Consider the following 24,837-nt stretch of genomic DNA (forward strand, 5'->3'; position numbering starts at 1 on the left):
TCTTGCATCATATAGATCTCAATGGCTGAATATTTCAAGTACTCATGAGTTGTGCCTTGCCTGATCACAGCGCCCTCTGATTTATTATTTTTGAGGGTTGCTGTTCAGTAATATCCCTGTATCAGACAGATCTCAGTCTCATTCCCTGGGATTTGACAGGTATGGTGTGTCAAGTAGATCCCAGGAATTGTGCTCCATGAGATTTATGTGTGAGAAAAACTCCAGTTCTGAGAATCCGCCCTTGGATTGTGCACGTGTTGTGTCTGAATACCTGACTGAACGTTGACATTTTTGGCTGATGAATGTTTCGTTGGGCGCTTTAGGTGGCGATTTCTGCATTACTAACCCAGGCTGCCCTGACATTGGGAGTACTTTTAGTTTACTCAGTGTAGAGTAAACTTTCAAACTCCGTTGTCTGCCTTTTTTCGGCTTCTGGTGGAACCTATAAAATTATCATGAGGTGACCCGAGGCCGTGACCCTTGGTGCCTAAGCAGAAATGTTCTCTCATCATTCTGCCTCTGGAGTGTTCCATCAGGTATATCGTGTGAAAGATGTATTTACATCAGTGGGCTGCATGGTAGCGCAGCATTAAACTAAATGACTGGATAAAATACAATCAAACAGAACAAGTGAAAGTATTTGGCTGGGAAAGGAGTAGGATGTGGGAAAGTGTATTATTACTGACTGGCCTTGAAGAAAGAATTAAGCAAACTCAAGATTAGTGCATATTCATTCGAGATTTATTAACCATTTCAGAAAGCATTTTTATCCAAAAGGTTTATTTAAAAGCTAACAGAAGTGAATATAATGGCTGGATGCCACGTTGAGACGAGAACACATGCGCTGTGAGCTGGGAATTTTCTGTACATTAGTAACAGTCACAAGAAAGGGAATACAAAGGCTCATCAGAAAGGGTAGGCAACCATTCTGAGTAAGGAACAAATAAAAACAAAACAAACGGGCTTCAAACAACTGGGAAGCTACAAATTCTTCCAACCACAACCATCTCAAAGATATCAAAGTAAAAAGGAAAATCCATCAATAATTGTCTCAGTTACACGCTGATAAACGGAAGTAATCTCACTGTTAGAGTCAGCAACAGGACAGATTGGAGATTGGGAATTCGGAGACCTTGATAAGCAGATCAGGAAAATCAAAGGGGTCCACAACTCATTCACTTAACCTGGAAAAGAGAGAGAAAGCAATGACGCAGATATTTATGATCAGGGACTTTCAGATATAATGTTTATTCAATGGCACACTTAGAGATTTCACAAAACATATTGGGCTGCTTGGCGTGAGAAAGATGTGATTATTCTCACCTTCACCAGAGTGACGGCAGCGCTGTAGAAAATACTCAGGAAGAACAAGGTGATGAACGTGGAAGCAGTTGTCCAGATGTTGCTGTTATCATCCTCATAGTCTTCAATCCAAGTGCGATCTATTGAATCTATGAATATAAAGCCGAGAGAACGCATTTAGATTGTTTATTGATCCAGATCAATCTATCTGCATCCAAGTCATGTAATTGGAGACCATTACATCTTCATAAAGCAGTCAGGTATTTCTCAAGTGTGACTCTTATCTGTATCTATTAGTGCATTATTGACTCAGCAAGAAATTACAAATACTAACTGCACATGTTCTTTCTTCATTGTCCATGTCAGAACGTTTTAAATTATTTTTCTTTTCATCTATTATTTAAGGATATTATTATTTGAGGAATGCTTATTACGAATGATGATTTTAATTATATCATTATATTATAAATATAGGCAGTGACAGCACTTTAGTTGAAAATTGTAGCCATCACTGAATAAAGGTTCAAATGTGATTCTCATCTTTTATATTGGTGACCAATTGCTTGGCAAATCATGAATATAAGTGACATCACAGTCAGGACATTGCTTCATATTTTAGTTTGTAGGATCTGTACATTTAGGAATAAGTTTTTGTACGTGTGTCCCTTAATTTATTTGATCTACTGCTTGGTATGTTTGGTTTCCCTTTAATGTTTGTGTATGTGGTTATAAGAGTCTCTTACTTCACTCTAGCCCATGTTGGAGTCTGTGCATGAATAAACATATTCCTGTTCCTTTACTGCTGGTGTGCTCATGTGTTTGTGCTCCCAAAGTTTGGTCTTTTCCCAGTGTGTAAGCATCATCATGCTAATATGGCACTTCGTTGCTGCCTATGCTTATCTTGTAATGTCTTTGTGAGTGTTCACTTTTCATTAGTGCTGTCTAAAACGTGTGATTATGTGTCTGTTTCAGATCCTACCTACACTGGGTTATTTTCATGTTTATGCTTAATAAATGTTAGCATGCAATGTTATGTTTTGATGGATGTTTATATTTATATGATGATGTTTGCTTGTGTGGCAATCTTTCCCAAACCATCTCCTGATCAGCTTGTTTGTGCTATTGTTTGTGGATGATTTCTGATCCTTGTGCCCATTATCCTTATTTAATAAACGCCCCTCTATTTGTTCATCTATGCACTTGTGTGCCTGCATGTGAGACTCTGAATTTGTGTGTGCGTGATATTGTATACATGCTGATCAATGTGGTTTAAAAATAACTAATTAAGCTGCCTCTGTCATCGTATGTTTGTGATTCTGAAAATGGGAAAATAATGATATTAATGTTTATCTCTGTGCACTTACGTGCCTGTGTGAGTTGACATGTGGGAGAACATTTTTCGGAATTTGTACCTGTGTGTTCATGTGTGTCTGTCTGTACGCATTGTGCTGTATGAATGTATATGTATTCATGCCCATTTGTGTGTTACCGTGTGTCTATGGTTCTCATGGTTATGTGTGAGTACTCCTGTACATTTGTGCAAATGATTTTCTTTCGGTGTATGTGAGTTTTTGTATGAGCTTAGCTGAGTGTTCAAGTACCACTTGCATGTGTGGCTCTGTGCGAGTATGCATGTGTGACATCTTATCTATATGCACATTTGAGTGTGCACATAAATATGTGTCTTTAGGTGAGAGCCCGTACATTTGTCATTACGTGTGTATTTGCGATCATCTCTCTGCATCTGTTCTTATACCAGACTGCAATTTTCATTATTCTAATTTATTGTTCTAATTTTAATGCATTCCCCATAATTAGATTTGACCTTGGTGTTACAGGAAACATTTCCCATCGTCGTGCAGAGATAAGCGTTTTATGAGCAACTCTTCTGTTGCAGTGATAGAACTTCTGTCTCTGAGAGAAAAGGCGTGAGTTCAAATCCCCACTGCCCCAGAGATAACATTTCTGAATATGTTTATTAGAAAATGTCTACTTGTGTTCCGTATGTGAAACAAAATGATATCAGGTATTCGAATACCAGAATTGATCCCATGTGCTCCAGAAAACTGAGACAAAACTAAGGAATTCAAACTGGGATGATGCAAACACCAGTTTTGGATTATGGGAATCAATGTTAATCATTTGTGAACAGAGCCAAGCGTGTCTAACATGCTTCAAAGGTATTGTTTTGCATGGAAATGTTAAATCTTTGGACAGTAAGCAAGAAGCTGACTGTTCCTGTTTGCAACTGGGTTACATTACAGAGGACATCTACCATGAAAACTCTGCACAGGGAGCAAGAGGACAGATCATTCATCGTTCCCCTCCCCTCTGCTCCACAACAACTTCTCTGTTGACTCTCTTTGGTGTGAAAGTGAAGATACATTCTGTCAACTCATGCGCTGGCGCAAGATCCCTGGCAGTTCCCCAGAAACAAAGGTTACATTCAAACTGTTCGGCACTCTTTACGATTGGTATGTTCCAATCAAATTTAATTTTAAAGTGTCTTAAAGTTACATTTCCAATTGGTGCAATTTGGCAGTTTAAAACTGACATGAATTTTGTAAGAATGTCAAATGGGGGGAATCAAAAACACCAAGTTCAAAACTCGTGCCCTACGTGGACATTGTCAGATTTTGTCACAGAGGGATTTAGGATGAATGAGGTACTTGGTGGAATCCTGCAATGAGTGAGCTTTACTCTGTCTCTGACCCAGGGTGTATCTGAGCAGAGAACATTAACTGCACAAGACACTCGTCCTAGACCTGTTAATAATCCACTTTAACTACACAGATGGAATGTAAGTCAGAGTGAGAAACAACTAATTCAGTATTTAACTCACAACTGGAGGAAAAGAAACACTTCATTACTTCTGTTGAATTATTAAATGCAACTTTGAGATTTTTATTGACATGAATTAACAGTGTCCATCAGTGCAAGTGAAATGTTTACAAAACTCGGTTTACCGCTGGATTTATCGACTGTTCTGTTGATGATCTTCAATGGAATCGCTTCATGTCCCACCACACAGGAGTAAGAAGCACCGCTGGCCCACTCCTCCGCTGTAATGGATAACAGGCTGTAGATGAAGAAGGAAGTGTTGTCACTCTCCGCTATCACCTCGGTGTTCTTGTAGTTACTGGGATTCACCGGCTTGTCATTGTTTGTCCACTTGACGAAGATCTCTCGGGGGGAGAAACCTCTCACTAAACAGGTGAGGGAGAGAAACCTCTGAGCGGAGATTTCTTCTGTTGGTGGCAGGAGGACCGACACTGATGGCTCCAGCGGATTAATCACTGCAGAATATTTGAGACAAATATAAATCAACCAAAAAAATCCTGAACCAATATCACAATTTCACTAAATATTAAAATACGCCATTTTAAATTTGGGATTTATTCACTTTCGTTTTCGAAAGGAGCAGAATGGTACACATACTGTTCAGTAAAAAATAGAACGTTTAATGTGAATGTTGCCTCCATGTTTCCAGCCCACAATGAGGACATTCTGTCCATTTGTCATTGCTGATGGTGACGTCACAACCCAGGCTTCTTCCCACCTTCTCTGACTTAATCAGAATACAATATCCTTTGGTCCATCTTTTCCTTAATCAGCTACTTAGCTATCCTGCCTTCAGATGCATCGTTAATGCCCCCAACGGTGTTGGTTCATTTCCAATCAAAGCCTGTCATTGATGTAACTGGATCTGGATTACACATGGGATGCTTTGTGTTTTAATCTCACTGCTCACCTTTCTCTTTGTGGATGGAGTCTCTCAGCGGAGTCGGTAGATTCTGATGGTACACCACACATTCAAAAGTAACGCCACTCAGCCAGGCTTCAGTAGAAATGTCTAATTTGCTGATCACGCTGTCGGGATTCTGTCCAGGCTGCTCAGCAATCTCTGATTTCAGAGGCTTCTTTTCTTGTCTCCAGGTCACATTGACTCCAGAAGGAAGATTGGACACAACGCAGGTTAACGTCACCGTCGCCTCCAGTAAGACTTGTTCTACTGGCGGTGGGAGGATTTTAACGGTGTTAGGGTGGCACTCGGTATCTTCTATGAAACAAAAATCAAAGTCAATGAAAAATGCCCCTTTCTGATACAAACAGCCAATCTTCAGATTACTCCTTCACAGGGTGAAGACACCACCTTCAAAATGGCAACTCCAACTATTGCTGAAACGTTGCTTACTATTGTTGATGTATGTTGATCTGTGAAACATTTGTGATTACCTATAACATACCCTGTGTAATTATTCCTAAAGAACACTGGCTTTGTAACAAGTGAAACCTGTGAAAAAAGTAAAATCATCGAAGATACCATCATGTAACCCATGGAATTATCTTTCTTTCGGAGTTTGTCTCTCACTTAAGACCATCTATTGATACTTGTGAGAAGAGTAATCTGAATATAATGAGTTCATTTCCATGTTCATAACCCTTAGGTACAAGTGCTGCTGGTCACACTGACTGCCAAATCACATCCCAAATTTTGGACAAATTATAATAAATAATAATTATTCTCTTTGCAGAGTTCTAAAGTGTTACAGGAGCGGTGTACAGCCATGGAAATTCTGTTCATTATATTTAACGTGATCAAAAATACTTTGCGTTATTGGTGTGATGTCATTCTCTAATTTATGTCATTGTTCCTCGTGGGCTGTGTTTGGAATAGATCTGAAAACAAGACATTGAGTACATCACTGGATATCGAGAAGGACACCCATCTCCTAAAGTCTTTGCCTCCATTCAGTTAGTTCATAACTGGTCTGTACTTTTACTTTATTTACCAAGCTGCATTTTTTAATTTCTTCATAGAGCAGGGGAGAAAAAAACAAACAAAAGCGTCTTAAATTAATCTACAAACGCGATGGAAATGTCACTAATTTTATAGACATCCACTACTCACTGTGTAAACCTCGCCACCCCAAACCAGGCTAAATCAGCCTGTCTCAAGTTCCTCGTTCATTCATCCCTATTGTAGCATTCCCACCAGAATTTATTCTCCTGCCTCATCCACTAATTACAGAGAGCATCTTAAAGAAGCTCAGTGAGATCACATTTATCCCAGTTCATCAAATGTGATAGCCACTTGGTCTGTGGTCTGATCCCATAAATGAAGTTAAAGAGCTCAGTACCAGATAAAAATCGATGTCGTACAATGTCCAACCAACAGGTCATTCCTGAGCAGGGAATGAAGCATTGAACGCATTTTGATTTATTTTCAAGTTAGGGTCTCTGCATATGTTAACCACGTCAATTTGATAGAGGTTCAGAATAAGGCTGTTCGGCCAATCCAGAGTTTAGATCAGAATGATGCTGGAAAAGCACAGCAGGTCAGGAAGCATCTGACGATCAGGAAAATCGACGTTTCGGGCTAAAGCCATTCTCCTGCCTTCTCCCCGTACTAAACAAGAGCCGATCTATCTCTGGCTTGAGTACACACAATGGCCTGGACCCACAGCCCTCTGCAGCAACATGTTCCACAGACTCATCACCCTCTGGCTGAAGAAACCCTCCCCATCTCAGTTCTAAACGGTGCCCCTTTGACCCTGAGACTGTGCCTTTGGGTCCTAGTCTCGCCTACCAGTCAAAGCATCTATTCCACATTCACTCGACCTCAGTCTCTCAGTATTTTCTATGTTTCAATCAGATATCTCTCCAATATCCCCCTCCACCCCAAACTTATCCTTGAAGCAGCTACCAGGCAAGTATTCAGCACTCTGAATGCCTCTCCCAGCATGATCAGGCAACAAACTATTTAACAAAGCTCACTGTCTATATATCTATCTTCAACAGAGACGAAACATGCTTTTCTGACTTGCCAAAAGGTTGAATTATGAGCAATGCTAATGTAACACTCAAACTGAAATGAGACACGTGGCATGTTGGGAAACGAGAAGCTGTACCGTGCTGTTTACTACGCCTGATAAATTCGTGTGTTTGATTCACATCAGAGTTCAGAATGATTTGTAGCTCTCTCAGTCTGTGTCTCTTACCCTGGAGTGCGGTGATGTTTTTACTTTGAGTGTTCTCTCCATGAGTGACCTGACAGGTATAGACCGCACTGTTGTACCATTCACCATAAGGGACCATCAGCCGACTCGTCACTGAGAAGTTCCCGTTCGCCTCACACACGGGAGACGTGAAGAAGCCAGAATCCAAGCGTCGGCCATTTTTCAACCAACTCACGGAGATTGACTTCGGACGGAACTCGATAATTGAACAGACGACGGTTGCAAACTTGCTGCTTGCGATTTCTTCACTGGAGCTCACAGTTAGGAGAAGGGTTGGTTGGAGAATATCTGGACCTTTAGGAAACACATCACATACATTATCTGACGAATTTCATAACAAATAAAATCAGTTCTCATATATCAAGGTTTCTTGTGGTTAATGTATACAAGAATCATAATTGTGCAGAGTGCTGGAGAAGCTGGGATCCACACAGAAAGATCAGCAGGACAATGTGAAAGGCTAAACTTAGAGGACACAGCAAGGGAGTCAAGGAGGCACAGAAACTATAGGCTGGTAACATCAGAAGGGAGATAGCAACGTTGGATGGTATTCGTTTTAATGACAGAGTCTGATGAACAAGGCAGACGAATTACTGGCATAAATGAAGATATGATGCCGTTGCTGTCACGGAGACATATTGAGAGCTGGGCAGGAGTGGCTATTCAATATTCCAGGATTTAGTGCCTTCAGGCGAGACAGGGAAAGATAGAAAATGATGGGGGCAGGGGGTGTGCGGTACAGAATGTTGCTTCTGTCGCAATTCTGACAAGAGTATTTTAGGCTGTAAAGAGAAATGAAATCATGGATACCTCCTTGAACAAAGGCAAATGGACAGTACTTCAAAACCAAAACACAGCAAACATAACTACTGGGAGAGCACGATAGACCTTACTATTGGTCCAAAAGACCAAGTGCAAATACATGGGCAAATTTCAGAGACATGGAAATTAAATAGGGGAATGAGAAAAGAGGTTTTTAACTTCCTCAGCATAGGCTTGGATATTCATTTTGTCAAAAATTTACAGGGAGCACAATTCTGAAAATGCCCCCAGGAGAATATTTGAACAAAGTATGTGTTTAATACAGAGAATTTTAATCCAGACCTTGCAAGAGAGGTGTGAACCTGAACTTAACTTTAGGGAATGAAGTCGACCCAGTGGGTAAAACATCAATGGTGGAGCACTTTGCAGACAGTGATCGTAAATCAGTTGGATTTCAGATTGTACTGCAAAGGAATAGAAATTGGCCCAAAGTTCTGAAAAGGGGAAGGACAATTTTAGTAAGATCAGGTAATGACTTAACCAGAGTGGACTGGAAGCTGACACTTATTGGTAAATCTGAGTCAGAGCAGTGTGACACATTTAAGAAAGAGATAGGAAAATCACAGGGAGGACATTTCCCAGGAAGCCACTGCGTGGTATCAAGAATGCAGCGGGCTCTGGACACCAAAGGGCATGGAGGGGGAGATAAAGAGAAACAAGGGAGGCTTCCGGTCTATACTGAAATCTCAAAACAATAGAAACTAATATGGAGTACAGAACGTGCAAGGGGGAGTTTGAAAGACAAAGGAATTAGAAGAGCAAAAGGGACCATGAGAAAATAATAGCAGTCAAAATAAAGGAAAATATTTTTAAAAGTTACAGACTCATTCATAATAAAAGAATTATTCGGGAAACAGTAATGCCCATTAAGTGTTATTATTGGAGTGGAGCTGGAGGATTTGGTTGTGGTCAAAACGAATGTGTTGTGTCAGTGTTCACTAGTAAGAGGGACAGTGTGGGGACAGAAATCATGGAGGGGTGTTATGATGTACTTTCAGAAATTAGGACACATGACGTGATGTTCTGTGTTGTCTTGCTGAATGAAAAGTGGTTATATTTCCAGGGCAGATGAAAAGTATACCAAGCGGTTGAGCGATGCAAAGGATGAAATAGTTGGGTTGCTGACAATAATTTAGAATTCCTGTCTGACCACAGCAGTTGTGCCAAGTGAGTGTAGATCAGCCAACGTTGCACTGTTATGCAGGACGAAGGAAGGGATAAATAATGAAAACACAGATCTGTCAAGCTAGTCTCAGTGGTATGGAAACTATTGAGAAGTGAAATTAGTTTTCATTTGGAAGATAAATCAACAATTTTCAGCACGGTTTTATTGAGAGGAAGTCATGTGTAACAATTTGATAGTAGTTTTCATAGAGATAACTCGATGTCCAAATGATAGCAATAATCAGAGCCAATGGGATCTGAGTTAATTTGACAGATTGGATCTAGAACTGGCTGAGTGGTGGGAGCAGGGGATAATAGTCATCGGGTGTCTGCGTGACTGGAAATCTATGTCTCCTGGTGTTCTGTAGAGATTAGTGTTGATTTCCGTGCTATTTCTCTTACATACCAATGATTGATTCTCAAATTTAGGAGGATTAACCAGTGAATTCACAGATTAAATGAAAACTGTCATGTTGGTAAGTCATGAGCATAATGGCTTTAGATTGCAGGAGGATATAAAAGGGTTGGTTGTATGTGAAGAGAAAAGTTGCAAATGGAAATTATTCTGAATAAATGTAAGGTGATGTAATTCGGCAGAAGAATCTGTGAGGTATGACGTTTTGAATGGTGGAACCCTGGAAAGGCCTGAGGATCTTTGGTGCATGTACCCACCGATCCCCTATAGTACTGTGTCGTCTGGATAAAGGGGCTAAGAAAGTGGGAGGATATTTGCTTTTATTAGCCTAGACATTGACAATGAAGAGTGGTGAGATGATACTGGAACTTAATAAAACACTGGTTAGGCCATACTGAAGCGTTGTGTGCATGTTATGGAAGGAATGTGATTACACTGAAGGCAGTATTGATGAGATTTGCCAGGATCTTGTCTGGGTTGGAGAGTTTTAGTTATGAAACTAGTTTAGATAGACAGGGGTTTTCCTTGGAGCAGAGGAGAATTAGGGAGAAGATTATCATGATATCTAGAATTATTTTAGGCATAGACAGGGTAAACTGGATGAAACCTTTCCCCTTGATGGAGAAATCAATGCCTCAGGGGCACAGGGTGAAGGTAAGGCCAGGAGGTTCCAAATGGATCTCAGGGGAAAACAAAATCAAACAGAGGGTGGTGTTAGCCTGGAGCTCAGCACCAATAAGTCATGTAGAGACTGAGCCCCTCATTATAAGTATGAAGTATCCTTGCAAGGGCAAGTCACACAAGGCAATGGATCGTGTGCTGGCACATGAGACTGGAATAGTTAGGTGGCTGTTATTGATAGGCGTGAATTGGATGGATCAAAGGGCCATTTTCCTGTGCTGTATAAGGTGATTCTGTGAAAACGGTTATAAATAATGCCTTCTTCATGTTAATCACAGATGATCTGTTTATCTCAGTTCCCACAACACTTACCTGGACATGGCATTACTTTGCTCTTGTGTGTCCCGCTGTGTTGAACCTCACAGTAGATTTTGCTGGGGCAATCTACCGCTGACTCGGGCAGGGTTAACTGGCTGCTCAGGGTGTAGGTTCCCTTCTTGTTTCTCACTGATGGGTAAGTCTTCAATCCAGTCGTGATGAGCTCCCCACCTTTCTTCCAGGTTACCTTGGTGACGTCAGGGGAATAGTCCATCGCCAAACAACCAAAGATCACAGAACCGGTGTTGTGCTCCTGACAGGAGGAGACCAGGCCATAAAGCGTGGGGGGAGATGGTGTCTCTACAATAGAATGACCAATTGAGCATGTTAGTTTCTGTTAATTTGACCTTATCAGTTACTCAAATGTATCCTCAGCTGTAAACGTTTGCCAGTATGCTCCCGCTGAAGTCGACAGCATAACTGGGGTTTATTTTTGTTTCCTACCAGTTGCTGATCATGATCATTGGTTCCCTCTTTAGAAACATGCCCTCGACCTTGACCATTGCCATATAATTTAGGACGAAGAACATCCTGATCCCACCCCAGTAACTGTTTGAAGATCTCACCAACTGACACTTTTACTGGATTGCTGTGAAGAGCAGAGACATTTCACAAAATACAAACCAAGGAAATGCAGATTCATCGAAATTCTACAGTGTGTGCAAACAGGCCATTTGGCCCAACAAGTCCACACCCACCCTCTGAAAAGTAACGCATCCAGACCCATTCCCCTATCCTATTATGCTACAGTTAACCCTGACTAATGCACCTAACCTCCCAATCACTGAACACAACATTTGCAATTCCCCCAACTTGCACATCTTTGGAGTGTGGGAGGAAACGCACACAGACATGGGGAGAAAGTGCCAACTCCACAGACAGTCACTCGAGGCTGGAATGGAACCCGAGTCCCTAGCACTGTGAGGCAGCAGCACTAACCACAGAACCAGCGTGCTGCCCCACGAGGTGCCGTGCTGCTGGAAATACCCAACAGCTGGCAGTACCCCCGGAGAGAAATCAGAGTGAATCATAGAACATAGAACATTACAGCGCAGTACAGGCCCTTCGGCCCTCGATGTTGCGCTGCCCTGTCATACTAATCTGAAGCCCATCCCACCTACACTATCCCATGTACGTCCATATGTTAGCCCAATGACGACTTAAATGTACTTAAACTTGGCGAATCTACTACCGTTGCAGGCAAAGCATTCCATACCCTTATTACTCAATGAGTAAAGAAACTACCTCTGACATCTGTCTTATACCTATCTCCCCTCACTTTAAAGTTGTGCCCCCCCGTGTTTGCCATCCCCATACTTGGAAATCAGGCCCAGTGAGCCTTCCTCACTTATCAATGTAAGGCAGAATGTTCTCTCTGGGAGGAAGGTCACTGCAGCAGCAGCACAGGCAGGAGCTGAGCACTGGGACGGGGAGGATGGCTGTCACGGCTGAACTCATGCCAATTGGCTGGAAGTTGAAACATCTCATTTACAATTCTCTGAATTCTGGAGGCCTCTGAAAAATGGAGGACTATTAAGGTTCAGAGACTTTGGAGTGTTACAGCTGAGTATTTACGTAAATATGATTTGAGAAATGAACAAGTAATCTGTAACTTTAATAACTATCAAACTGACACACAGTTCACCACCAAACCTCAGGTCTCAGACTAACCACTGCACTTATTCTGTCTAGACCTAAATTCCCACTCACATTGACAAACCCTACCCTGCTATACACCCATTCATGCCCGGAACACACAACTCCTATCACACGAAACACATCCAAGGCAATCCATATTGGTAGTGTAGCTGAGCAGAGAGATCTCGGTGTCCATGTACATAGATCCCTAAAAGTTGCCAGCCAGTTTGATAGAGTTGTTAAGAAGACATACTTTGTGTTGGCTTTCATCGATAGAGGGAATGAGTTTCAGAACCACGAGGTTAGGCTGCGGCTGTACAAAACTCTGGTGTGGCTGCACTTGGGAGTATTGTGTACTGTTCTGGTCACCACATTATGGGGAGAATATGGAAGCTTTGGAAGAGTTCAGAGGAGGTTTACCAGGATGTTGTTTGGTATGGTGGGAAGGTTTAATGAGGAAAGGATGAGGGTCTTGAGGCTGTTTTTATTTGAGGGAAGAAGGTTGAGAGGTTACTTAATTGAGACATAAAAGATAAACAGAGAGTGGACAGTGAAAGTCTTTTTCCTTGAATAGTGATGGCTAGCAGGAGAGGACATAGATGACAGATGTCAGAGGTTGTTTCTTTACTCAGAGAGTAGTAGGGCCATGGAACACACTGCCTGCAACAATAGTACACTCGCCAACTTTAAGGGCATTTAAAAGGTCATTGGATAAACATATGGATGTAAATGGAATCGTGTAGGATAGATAGGCTTCAGATTGGTTCCACAGGTCAGCGCAACATTGAGGGCTGAAGGGCCTGTACTGCACCGTAATGTTCTATATTCTATATTCCAGATGGACATATGATCTCAATTCCTTTCACTCCTTTACACTCCTGCCGCCCTGCACCTGGCCCATGGTGAATCTGGCCCTGACTGGACCTAGCACCATCATTTTCACAACCTCGGACAAAAGCCCACTACCCAAGACGTGACCTCAGTCCTTGATCACTGACCTCTCACCTTACCCAAGTCAACCTGTGCACATTGCATCCCAGCTCCTTTCGCATCTGTCCTTTACCACCCACCATTTTGCCAGACTCCGAGCTTTGCATTTTGACAACACGTCCCCCTGTCACTTCATTACAGTGACCCTCCACCCCCGAAACATCCTGGCACTCTGCCCAGCTCTACACTAACCAGCCTGGCACTCTGCCCACCTCTACACTAACCAGCCTGGCACTCTGCCCACCTCTGCACTAATCAGCCTGGCACACTGCCCACCTCTACACTAACCAGCCTGGCACACTGCCCACCTCTGCACTAACCAGCCTGGCACACTGCCCACCTCTGCACTAACCAGCCTGGCATCCTGCTCACCTCTCCATAAACCAGCCTGGCAAAGACAGACCTCCTGCATTTCAGCTCAAACTACCCCTCACCTACCAAGCACAATTCGACCAAATTATCCTGTGACCATTACCATTTACCTTGATGCCACCTTGCCAGACAGAGTGCATGCAAGCTTACCCAGCAGCCAGCCAACACCTCACAGCCTACCAGCCCAAACTTTCCCACATGCCTAATCTAGCCCCTCACTTGCTCACCACCTTCCAACTTTGAGCCTACTCCACCATAAAGTCAGTGAGTCATAAAGTCATACAGCACAGAAACAGTTCCCTTGGTCCAGCTCATTCATGCTGACCAGAGTTCCCAAATTAAACTAATTCCACTTGCCTGCCTTTGGCCCATATCCATCCCGACCTATCCAGTTCCTGGAGCTGTTCAAATGTCTTCTAAATGTTGGACCTATCTCTGCATTTACCACTTCCTCTGGCAGTTCATTCCAATGTTTTGGACAGTTACAACCCCAACTCCTGCACTCAGTGCTCTGACCAATGAAGGTACATGTGCCAAACGCCTTCAACACACTAGCTACTTGAGACAACGCTTTCAAGAATCTATGAGTCTGGACCCTCAGGGTCCTCAGTGTTCAACATCATTACCCAGTGCCTTACCATGAACTCTGTAAGACTCTATGAATCTGGACCCTCAGGGCCCTGTGTTCAACATCACTATCCAGTGCCCTACCAGAAACTCTGTAAGTTGTGACCTGATTTGTCTTCTCAAAAAGCAACACGTCATATTCATTTAAATTAAACTCCATCTGCCACTCCTCAGCCCATTGGCCCAGCTGATCAAGATCTCATTGTACGTTTAGATAACTTTCACTGCCAATTATACCACCAATGGAACATGCTGGTATACGTGCAAACTTACAAACCATGTCCCATTCAATGTTTTCATGGCTTTCAACCAATATTGTACCCTGTTTGCCTTTCTCCCACATAACCGGAGCATTTTTTTAAGGATTGAAGGAATCTATCTCCTTATTGAAATCATTTAATGTTTTGTCCTCAATCAATTTCTGTGGTGGAGAATTCCAAAGGTTCACCATTCTTTTGCTGGAGAGTAAACAATCAGGTTCAATATTATCGGTGTGTTGGGAAGACTGGTGAGCAGCAAGATTAATGATGATCCCATGAATGGAATTGCCTTCTAGAGGGGCCGCGGGGCCTTCTTCAGCTTCCAGTTTGCATGCTGACATGTCCCTTCAGCAGCATGTTCCAAAACTGTGATCCTTGAGGATAAGGGCGCACATGCATGTAAATACTTCACCTGAAAGCTCTCCTCCAAATTAGACTTTAACTTGACTCTCAACTATTTCTCTGCCGTTTCCTCTTCCTCAATCACAGCCATGGGACTCACTTCCTAACAGCGCTGTGAATGTGCTAATACCACACAAACTTCAGCAATTCAAATAGACTGATGATAACTGGTTTCTCAAGGCGATATAAAAAGTCTGACACTTCCACACCTGTCTAGAGATTCAAACAACCACTGGAAGAATTGAAAATTATTTGAGGCACTTGTGTGTCTCCACAAGATGACATGATTTCCTTTTGTGTGATTTGACTGTGTTTTCACTGAATGAACAGAGCTATTTCTTAATCATGTAATAGGAATGAAGCTTCCCGCATTTTTAGCAAGGCAATCACACATTATATTTCTTTATTCCAGGGAAGTATAATGTTAAATTAATGAAATATGATGATTGGGATGTTTCAATTGGAAATTGTCAGAGATTTAAAGTTTACTTTCATGAGCAATTAATTCCAGCCTCATTGTGTCACAGTACTCACAGGAATGTCTTTCAGAAATGGTGTCTCCCTTTGTTATGGGCAGTCGAATCAGTAAATCTGGGATAGTTTTTGCTTGTTAATCAAAGGTGTTAAAGAGTTTTAGCCAAAGGGAGACCTGTGGATTTAGCTCACAGATGCTCCATGATCTAAGTAAGTGGTGGAACAGCTCGAGGGGCTGAGTGCCCTTCTCTTGCTCCTACCTTCCTATCATTGTGTCATTCATTAAGCTAGCACTGGTGGTGAACACTTTTTATTAAAATATTTCAACAAATTAATTGTTTCACACATGCTGTAAAAAAACCTTCTGTTGATTATTTGGAACGGGATCATTGACATTCTCTATTTGAGTGATCAAAATAACTTCCACCCAATTACAGCAGCCACTGCACTCTGGAGTGTGTTGTTACTTCATAATAGTTTCTTGTGAAACTAGAGCTCGAGATCAGGGCGATCAAATTCAATGATTCTCTGATATTTAATATCTCTGAACATTCGCAATTTGTTCAAATGCATCTTTTCTCTGAAGAACGTGTTTCATCGAACACAACTTTTTTCAATGAAACAACAAACTTTAAATGCTAGAAAACCAAAATAAAGACAGAAATTTCTGAAGAAACTCAGCAGGTCTAGCAGCTCCTGGGGAGAGAAGGCAAGGTTAACCTTTCGCATCCAGAGACCCCCACCCCCCCTCTTCACCAAATTGTTTTCATGTTTTTGGCACAAGAGCTCACACCTGTTGAGATAAACAGTGATAACATTGGCTTGACTCCTGTTGGAAAAATAATTCTTAGCAGAGGTACTGGATGGTCTGAGATAGCAATTGAAGACCAACTGAAAAGCTATCACCATCTGCAGCAAGTGTTGGATTTAGCGGAACTCCCACCGTACTGAACAATCAAATTCAGCTCCAGCACTGGTTTAATATAAAGTAAACCAGCCTAAGCCTAATCTCATCAAATATGCTTCGAAAATGATTCATTCTGGATTAGTTATAAATGATATTGTTTGAACAGCAAATCAAAAGCTGGGATTTCTTTGAGCACTTACTCCATTAACCCCATCTAGCGATGCAAAAAGCTTGTGAACAAATATTGATCTGGAAAAAGCTGCGAACCACCAAATTTCTGTTTAATATCTAAGAGACACAAGTCAGGACTGCGATTGAATAGATTTCATTGGCCTCTGTGAGTGGAATTCCAACAAACACCCAGACATGTCAATCTGCTTTCTTGCACTGAAGTAACCTGATAAGAGATTGTGTTACATACCTCTCTAACAGGTTGTAAGTGAACACAGGCCACCTGGCACAGAATCAGGGACTCTACTACAACATCACAACAGACCTGAACACAATGAGCTTGACACTATCACGGAGAACACAGCCCACATGTTTTGACAATACATAAACCATGTTAGTTATTATCACCTTCCAACAACCAGGGATTGTTCCAGAATGTTTGTACAATGAAAGTAACATTTCAACATATATCCAAGAATGCTTTGACAGCAGCTCCAAATTGTTCAAACTCTATGGGAACTACAGAGGAATAAATCTAGGAATTGCATTGCCATCAATTCACTGTCACTGGATTCCAACCTCGAACTCCCCTCCTCTTTCCCCTGTGAATGTTGCTGCACCAGACGGTCGACTTAGTTTGGAAAAGATTAAAATGTTTTGAAGTGTAATATGACCGTTGCCAGTGACAATAAAAGCTGATAATAGGTTTTCAAATAATAAGATGCAAAAAAATTCTGATTCTACATTGTGCCACGGAATATGTCCTGCATAACTGAGGCACAAAGAAAATATGCAGCAAATATCTCTTGTTGCCAACAATTTCAAAACTCTTGCTATCTGCCTTTTGTTCCTGAAACGTTCGTTCTGATTGGAACAACTTAGTCAGGGCTCTCAATTCTGGGGCACCTAATCGAATATTGTATTTCTGGCAGGTAAAAGTGGTTTTGAAGCGCGAGATGAAATTGAACTGTCTGAGATTCAGGTATCCGAACTGGACAATTTACAAATGGTCAGGACCATTGACAAGTTAGTCAGACATAGCACTGAAACAAACTGCACAACAGACTTAATCCTAGAGGATACATTGCTCAACTCCTCACGTCAAATATATTCACTGTAATTGAACATTCATCAGAGGAACTAACCAGAGGATTAATGTGAACGAGAATGTGTTCACAATGAACATAAATAACCACTGAGTGAATAAACTTAATAAGTCATTGTATTTAACAAAATTATTGAGGTGGGAAATATCGCCAATTAAAGCACAGATTCGGAGGAAATGGATTATTCTCTAAATTGTTTTTACATATTCTTAAAACGTTCCTTGAACTGTGGAGATTTTGCATGCACTGCATAAAGTCAATACTGCATTCCAGTGTGGAAAGCATTTCTGTTGAAGGAATTAGGGCAAGGTCATTTTTTTGTTAACTGCTTTTAATGAACTAAAATGTTTAAAAAGGTATGAATTGAAAATATGCTTCTGTCTGGAGTTGCCCGCTTTAGCGGATGTCTAAGTAAATGTGGGCATTGCTGCCTCACAGATCCAGGGACCCAGGCTCGGTTCCAGCCTCGGGTGACTGCCTGTGTGGAGTTTACACAATCTCCCCTGTGTCTGTGTGGGTTTCCTCCCACAATCCAAAGATGTGCAGGTCAGGTGAACTGGTCATGCTATATCGTCCATAGTGTTAGGTGCATTAGTCAGGGGTAAATATAGGGTAGGGGAATGGGTCTGGGTGGGTTACTCTTCAGAGGGTCGGTGTGGACTTGTTGGGCCAAATGGCCCGATACATACTGCAGGAAATCTAATCTAAATGATTGTCACACTTAACTAATGTGAGCAGATTCCTTCCGATCGCGACATTGCAATAAATCGGTCAAGTATATTAATTAAAATAAATATTACTCTATTTTCAGTGTCTGAATAAACCATGTGCTCTGTTATCCTCTAGTTCACGTCTTCTGCAAATTTGTGAACACTGCATCCGTCTGAACACATCGATGTAAAATGAATTCTCTGCGTTTGCAGCAAGCACTCCCATGGTTTTAAGAGTAGGGTTCCTACAGTATAGAAACAGGCCATTTGGCCCAACAATTCCACACTGACCCTCTGAACAATAAGTAGTCCAGCCAGGCTCATTCCCCCTAATTTATATTTACCCCTGACTAATGCACCCTAACCGACACATCCCTGAACACTATGTGCAATTTAGCACAGCCAATCACCTGACCTGCACATCTTTTGGACTGTGGTAGGAAACCAGAGTGCCCGAAGGAAACCCACGCAGACACAGGGAGAATGTGCAAACTCCACACAGGCAGTCACCCGAGGGTGGGATCGAATTTGGGACCCTGGCACTGTGAGGCAGCAGTGCCAACCACTGAGCCACCTTGCTGCCCTGCGAGGTCATGAATGGATTATTTTAATTAATTCGAAATTTGGCCTTGGTCACATAATTCACTATAGCAGTTGCTCCGAAAGAATGACTCTTCAGTTGATATTTTGTTGTAAAATGTAACTATTTATTTAAAATGCACAGATTGGGAACACCTAAAGCACTGTGCAGATTAAATAATTCAGTTAATGTTTTATTTTATCCAGTAAATCCAGTTTAATCAGGGACATAACAATTAATTAACTCAAGTTACGTGTGAAACTGATCAAAGCAGTGAAACTGACCTGTTCTTCATAGAATTGAGCAGAATTTCCAAATGGTCTTTGCCAATGATCTTTTCCAGCCAGAAAAATATGTATGTAGTGTACAGCGGAATTGAAAGGTTGATCAATTATAACACAGTCATGGCATTTTTGCTCAAGAGCAAGAACTATTAGAACATTAGACTTTTGGAATTCTATTTATATTTCTCTATGACTTGTAAACTGTTAAAAAACACACCTTGTGATTGAACTAGATAGTGGAGTTCTGAATTTGGATTGTAAAGCATGGATTAGATTAATCCTTAATTATTACTTTTAAGTAAAAATGGCGCCCGAAGGTATCTGTTTTCCCTTCATTTCTAAAACCTTTGCGATTTGCCTTTCACTTAATATTAGGCTTTATGAAATTTCACCTCGCATGCTGATTGCATTGAATGAGGAACCTGGAGCGGTTCACTGTCACCAACCATGTTAACATTGCAAAAACAATGTAGAAACCAAAAACAGTTTCCCAAATATAACATATTTAATGTTACCCAAGCACAGTCCCTCCTCAACAGATCAATGATCACCAGATCACAACACACTGTGTTTGCAGCAGAACTAGCTCTGCAAACATTTTCAACAGAACCAAGAACATGATGCAACCTCACAAAAAAAAACAAATTGAAGTCTAACAAAGCTGCTCAGAATCCAGCAAACTAATGATTAAATTGAAGAGAAATAACAAGTCATAACAGCAGCCTTGTTTGTGAGGGGACTTAACACTTAAAGCTGTAACGTTTCTGGCAACAGTTCAATTTATTTCCAACCTGTACACCCTTCCTGATCGTGACAATCTTGTGCAGCGCACAGAAGAGCGGTTGAAGGCATATATTGATTAATCACTTCATGGTCAAAACAAAATTACTGAATGGACAAATATTACCACATTATAATTTTAAGTTAGTTTCAATTACATAATCTGATCAATTCTGCAGTTCAGATTTTAGTCCCAAATTTTATTTTGAATGAGGCTACTCAAAACAAAATTCAGTTAGTTTACAATTAGAACTGAGTTTTTTTTAAAGTCAATGCATTAAAAACTCTTTTTTTTCATTTCTCACACTTCCGGGTTTCTGCCTTAAGTTGTTTTTCAGACCGTTACAAATGGATGTAATGTTTTCAATCAAGCAGAGAAAAATGTGTCATATAAGTTTAACAAATGCAGAAATGATTCATGAAAAACCAAAGAACTTCACAAATATTGGCAATGAAAAGTAATCCAGAGAGTCAATCTCCTCACCAGAAAGAAAACACCGATTACAGAAAGCATGAAAACGCTGATCAATTTCACAAACTGAATAAGATCCAATCAACTCAATTCAACAGAATCAAGGAAAATAAAATCAGAATCCAATCAACTCAGAACAACAGATTTGAATGAAACATAATCAGAATCCAAACAATTCAATTCAACAGAATCAAGTAAAACAATTTCAAAAGCCAATCAACACAATTCAACAAAACCAAGTAAAACGAAAGTCAGAATCCAATCAACACAGTTCAAACCGAACCAACTAAAACAAAGCCAAAATCCAATCAACTCAATTCAACAGAGTCAAGTAAAACAAACTCAGAATCTCATCAACAGAATGCAATATAGCACCGCAAGAAAATTTTATGACAGTTTCTAACCTGCTTGTCATCAACTAATTAACAAAATAAATGAGAAAATATAATCAGGGTAAGAACATATATTCACGAAGTGAATAATGATATTTTAGCATATTTTAATCATGTTTAGTAATATCTCGAACATCTTTGATTTCTTAGTGTTTGTTGATGATAATAAAACTCACAGTCAGGGTGTCACTGACATTAACCATTATTTATAGCTGACTGATTAAGAGACATTAGGTGTTTCAAGTAACCCAGCCACACAGAATGCCCATCTGATCAAAAAAAGCGATACAACGAGCAACTGACTCCATTATCCCTATTGTAACTATTTGCTGAGCCTTAACTGAAGTCCGTAATCAGTCTGAACAAAAATCAATCCGAACCAAACCAAACTCAGCACAGAATCTGAGTTTCATTTAATTCAGAAATTAGTCACATGAATAGAAAGTTTTTAAAAAGTCACTAAGAAAGTTCAAGGGACTTACCTGAAGTCACTGTCACCATGGTCCCTTGGCCCCAGTAATCAAGATAGTCACAGTGTTACATTCTCTGGACTGGGTCACACAATAACTAGCTCTGCATAAAACAAATCAAAAATCTACCATCATTTTAAATTTTCAGAACCACAGGCAAAATAAAGTCACGATAAATCTTCATCACATAATTGCGCTAGTGAATTCTGCACATTCTTGATTAATGTTAATACAGTTTTATACTTCACAGAGTAACACATGAGCTGATTCTCAAAATCCCCAACTGGTGTATCGATAATTACCCAAACACTTTCACAAATTAAATAGTGATACTGGCATTAAACCGCACAGAACTAATACTGCAGTGCAAGTTAAGACGGTTTGTAGAAGTAATCACTGACTAGTTTCAAACAATGGAGGCTGAATAGGTTTTTGTATTGGTCATAATTGCAGTGTCACTCCAGCTATATCACTGTGAGACACGTTGTGTCAAATACTATGACAGACTGTAAACTGTAAAATGCAGAGAATTTCTTCACTTCCAAGAAAGCAGTGATTCAGACTCCTCTAAAAATGATTCAGTGTGTTATTCCAGCTTTTACGATCCATTGTATTTTGAAAGCTTGGAATACTTTTCCAGGTTTGGTCTGCATTGAACTTGACAATCAACACGAAGAAGGTAGAAAAATTTATACATTTGTACAAACTAGCACTACTGGATTGCGTTTAAATTGCATCTCACATTATTTCTCGCTCCTGCCATGGTAGAAATCACTAATTTGAGATAAACACTTGTCAGTGGTTTTTGTATGAGGATGTCGCTGTGCACAACACTGTGACCCACTGTAGTATCACAATGATGTAGACCAGTACACTCATTCTCTGTTCTTTACTCGAGGTCTCAATTTTCATTTGCAAGAGCCATTTAGTACTGATCATGTTTAGAATTGATGCCATAGTTGACATAACAATTAGCAGTGATTTCCTGAGCTGTCAGATATATTAAAACGAACATTTTGTCCGAGCATTTAATTGATGGAAGTGTTAGCAGTACATATGACATGCCCAAAACATTGTCCCATTGTGTCAGCAGTTTGCTAGTTTAAATGGTACATTTCCTCTTTGATAGTTTTGTAAGAGGCAGCCTGAGGTCTGCTTCAGATTGCAGTTGGTATAATTGCATTTAAAACTCGTACTGACCGTCAGTTTATGATGGAATTGACAAAATGTTCCCTCGAGCTGTTTTTGAACGGGTCCAGCCCTGGTTCCTCTCGCTGTGGTCTCTTGCACAGTAATAGATGGCGGTGTCTTCGATCTTCAGGTTCCCCATGTCCAACGCGAAAATGTTGTTTGAAGTGTCTTTGGACGCAGTAAATCGACCCTTAATCGCTGGTGCATAGTTACTGCTGGATGAACTATAGTAGTACAGCAGCCACTCCAGACCCTGTCCGGGAACCTGTCGGACCCAGTGCATGCCGTAGCTGCTAAGATCGAACCCGCTGGTTTTACAGGTCAGTTTCAGGCTGCCTGCGGGACGGCCAGTCTCTGCCTCTGGCTGGGTCAAAACAACCTCCGACTGGACACCTTTAAAAAAGAAAACAAATAAACCATGAGCATTAATGTTGGTGAAATGATGACTGAGTCTTTTACATTCCTGCCGTAGACTAACATTGAGACAGTCACAAAGAGAGACTTGAACAACAAACACTCACATGATAAGAAAGTCAGTAACAAACTGAGAAAAAGTGTCGACACAATCATTCTGATAACTTGTGGGAAGCGGTTCTGCTAAGATCTTTCTAAACAGATCCGACCCAGGAGTGTTGAATTACGGTCCAGTGCCCAGGATTTATATGGCCATCGGAAGGGGCAGGCTTACAGTTTCCGCGTGTTGGTTTCCTGCTGGAGGCTGAGACTGGATCCTGGTATCAGCTTGTACAGCCCGAACACATGGGGTCATGTCTTTACATGAGATTCTGCTTAAACATGGACACATACGCATCTTGGGATATTTGTTTTGCTGAATAGCTTCTTTGGAAGTAAATTTGAGTAGCTTCAGGTCTGTTTCACATGATAGTTGCATGTATTTTGTTTAAAAAAAACATTCAACTGGAAGTTAGCTCCCTTTATTTCTACATTCATTCACAAGCAGATAAAACTAAAATTAAAGTTCAAACATATAACTAGCTAATAAAACAGTTGAGATTTTCTTCCCTGGATACTGCAAGTCTCTGTCGCACTAAAAAATAACATGTAATTCATACTAGACATTTCAAAATTCAATTTAGTCAACTGAATACAGAGCGTGTCCAAAGTGATTATATTAAGAATATTCAATTAGAAGTTAACTCCCTTTAATCCTACATTCCACCACAAGCAGATAAAGCTAAAAAGAACTTCAATAATATTATTAGCCAACAAAATGAATGACTTTATTTTTGCTGTCACTCAAAGTCTCTCTCACATTACAAAATAACATCCCATTTCTAATCTGCGTTTCTAAATTCAGTTTCGGCAACCTAATATAGAGCAAGTCTAAAGTGATTATGTTCAGAATGTGAGTGTATGTCACTAAACAGTTTGGACCCGGAGATTAGAAGCGCCACCTTACATTGCAGAATGTCTCTCCCTGCATTTCTTTTTCAAATTGCTCCGACACTAAAATGCCCAGTAAAGGAAAGCTGTGTGCCTGAGAAACAAAATGTGAGTCCGCAGTGATACATAACACCGAGGTACACTTTTGAAAGAGCATCTAATGAACTAGAACAAGACATTCCATAAGTTTTTTTTAAAATCCTCAACGTCTAAACCATTGCATGTCGCAGTCTGGGTACATCAGGAATGTTTGGTTAAGTTAGAGAGTATTACAGGAATAATTACCACGAATGTAGGTTATAAACAGTACATTTCTCTGCTCACTGATAGCTCTGACAGGGCAGTTAACTCATAAAAATCAGCAAAAATTCGCTGTTACACTACACCAGTGTTAACCATGTATAAAGGGCCCACTCAGTTTTAATGAGATACATGAATCTGAGAATGGTGTAACAAGTGATGTGAGTTTGAACCAATTCAATTTTGTTAATTTACTTTGAGATGATAACAAATGTTACTTCAATGTGGGATTTTGGATCCATTAACTTCATTTTCAGGAGCTTTAAAGATACTCAATAAACAGACTGAACTAACCAGAACGTCATTGCATTCAATGTCCTGTTTTCTGATAGTCATACAGTGAATGCTGTATTCAGTGACTTTCCTTTTAAAGGGAGAAATGCCAAGTGAAATGTGTCCATTGTGAGTTAATGGGAAAATATAGTTTATTTGGTAGGATTTTACTTTAGTTGATTCATTTTCCCTTTAATCGGCCGGATCCAAGATTTGGCAGCAATTAAGCTGACGACAGAAAAGGTCCTTGAGTTCCCAGTTTCATTTACTGGAAGCAGGTGGAGTTTCTGCAGTGGATCAAAGATATTTTGT

General features: G+C 40.6%; 1 pseudogene across 1 annotated transcript; it reads right to left on the reverse strand.

The window, feature by feature from the left end:
- Window positions 1-719: 719 nt before the first annotated feature.
- On the reverse strand, window positions 720-23,222 carry LOC148135060 (Ig heavy chain C region, membrane-bound form-like; annotated as a pseudogene). Its single transcript, XR_015755529.1, has 9 exons — window positions 23,070-23,222; window positions 22,633-22,941; window positions 21,370-21,438; window positions 10,717-11,022; window positions 7,305-7,616; window positions 5,054-5,362; window positions 4,269-4,598; window positions 1,324-1,451; window positions 720-1,184 (listed from the first exon to the last, which is right to left on the reverse strand). The product of XR_015755529.1 is annotated as an Ig heavy chain C region, membrane-bound form-like (transcript).
- Window positions 23,223-24,837: the final 1,615 nt, after the last annotated feature.

Source organism: Chiloscyllium plagiosum, unplaced genomic scaffold (assembly GCF_037043375.1).
Source record: "Chiloscyllium plagiosum isolate Xiang-an unplaced genomic scaffold, Cpla_swu_hap1 HiC_scaffold_51, whole genome shotgun sequence".
Taxonomy (NCBI): domain Eukaryota; kingdom Metazoa; phylum Chordata; class Chondrichthyes; order Orectolobiformes; family Hemiscylliidae; genus Chiloscyllium; species Chiloscyllium plagiosum.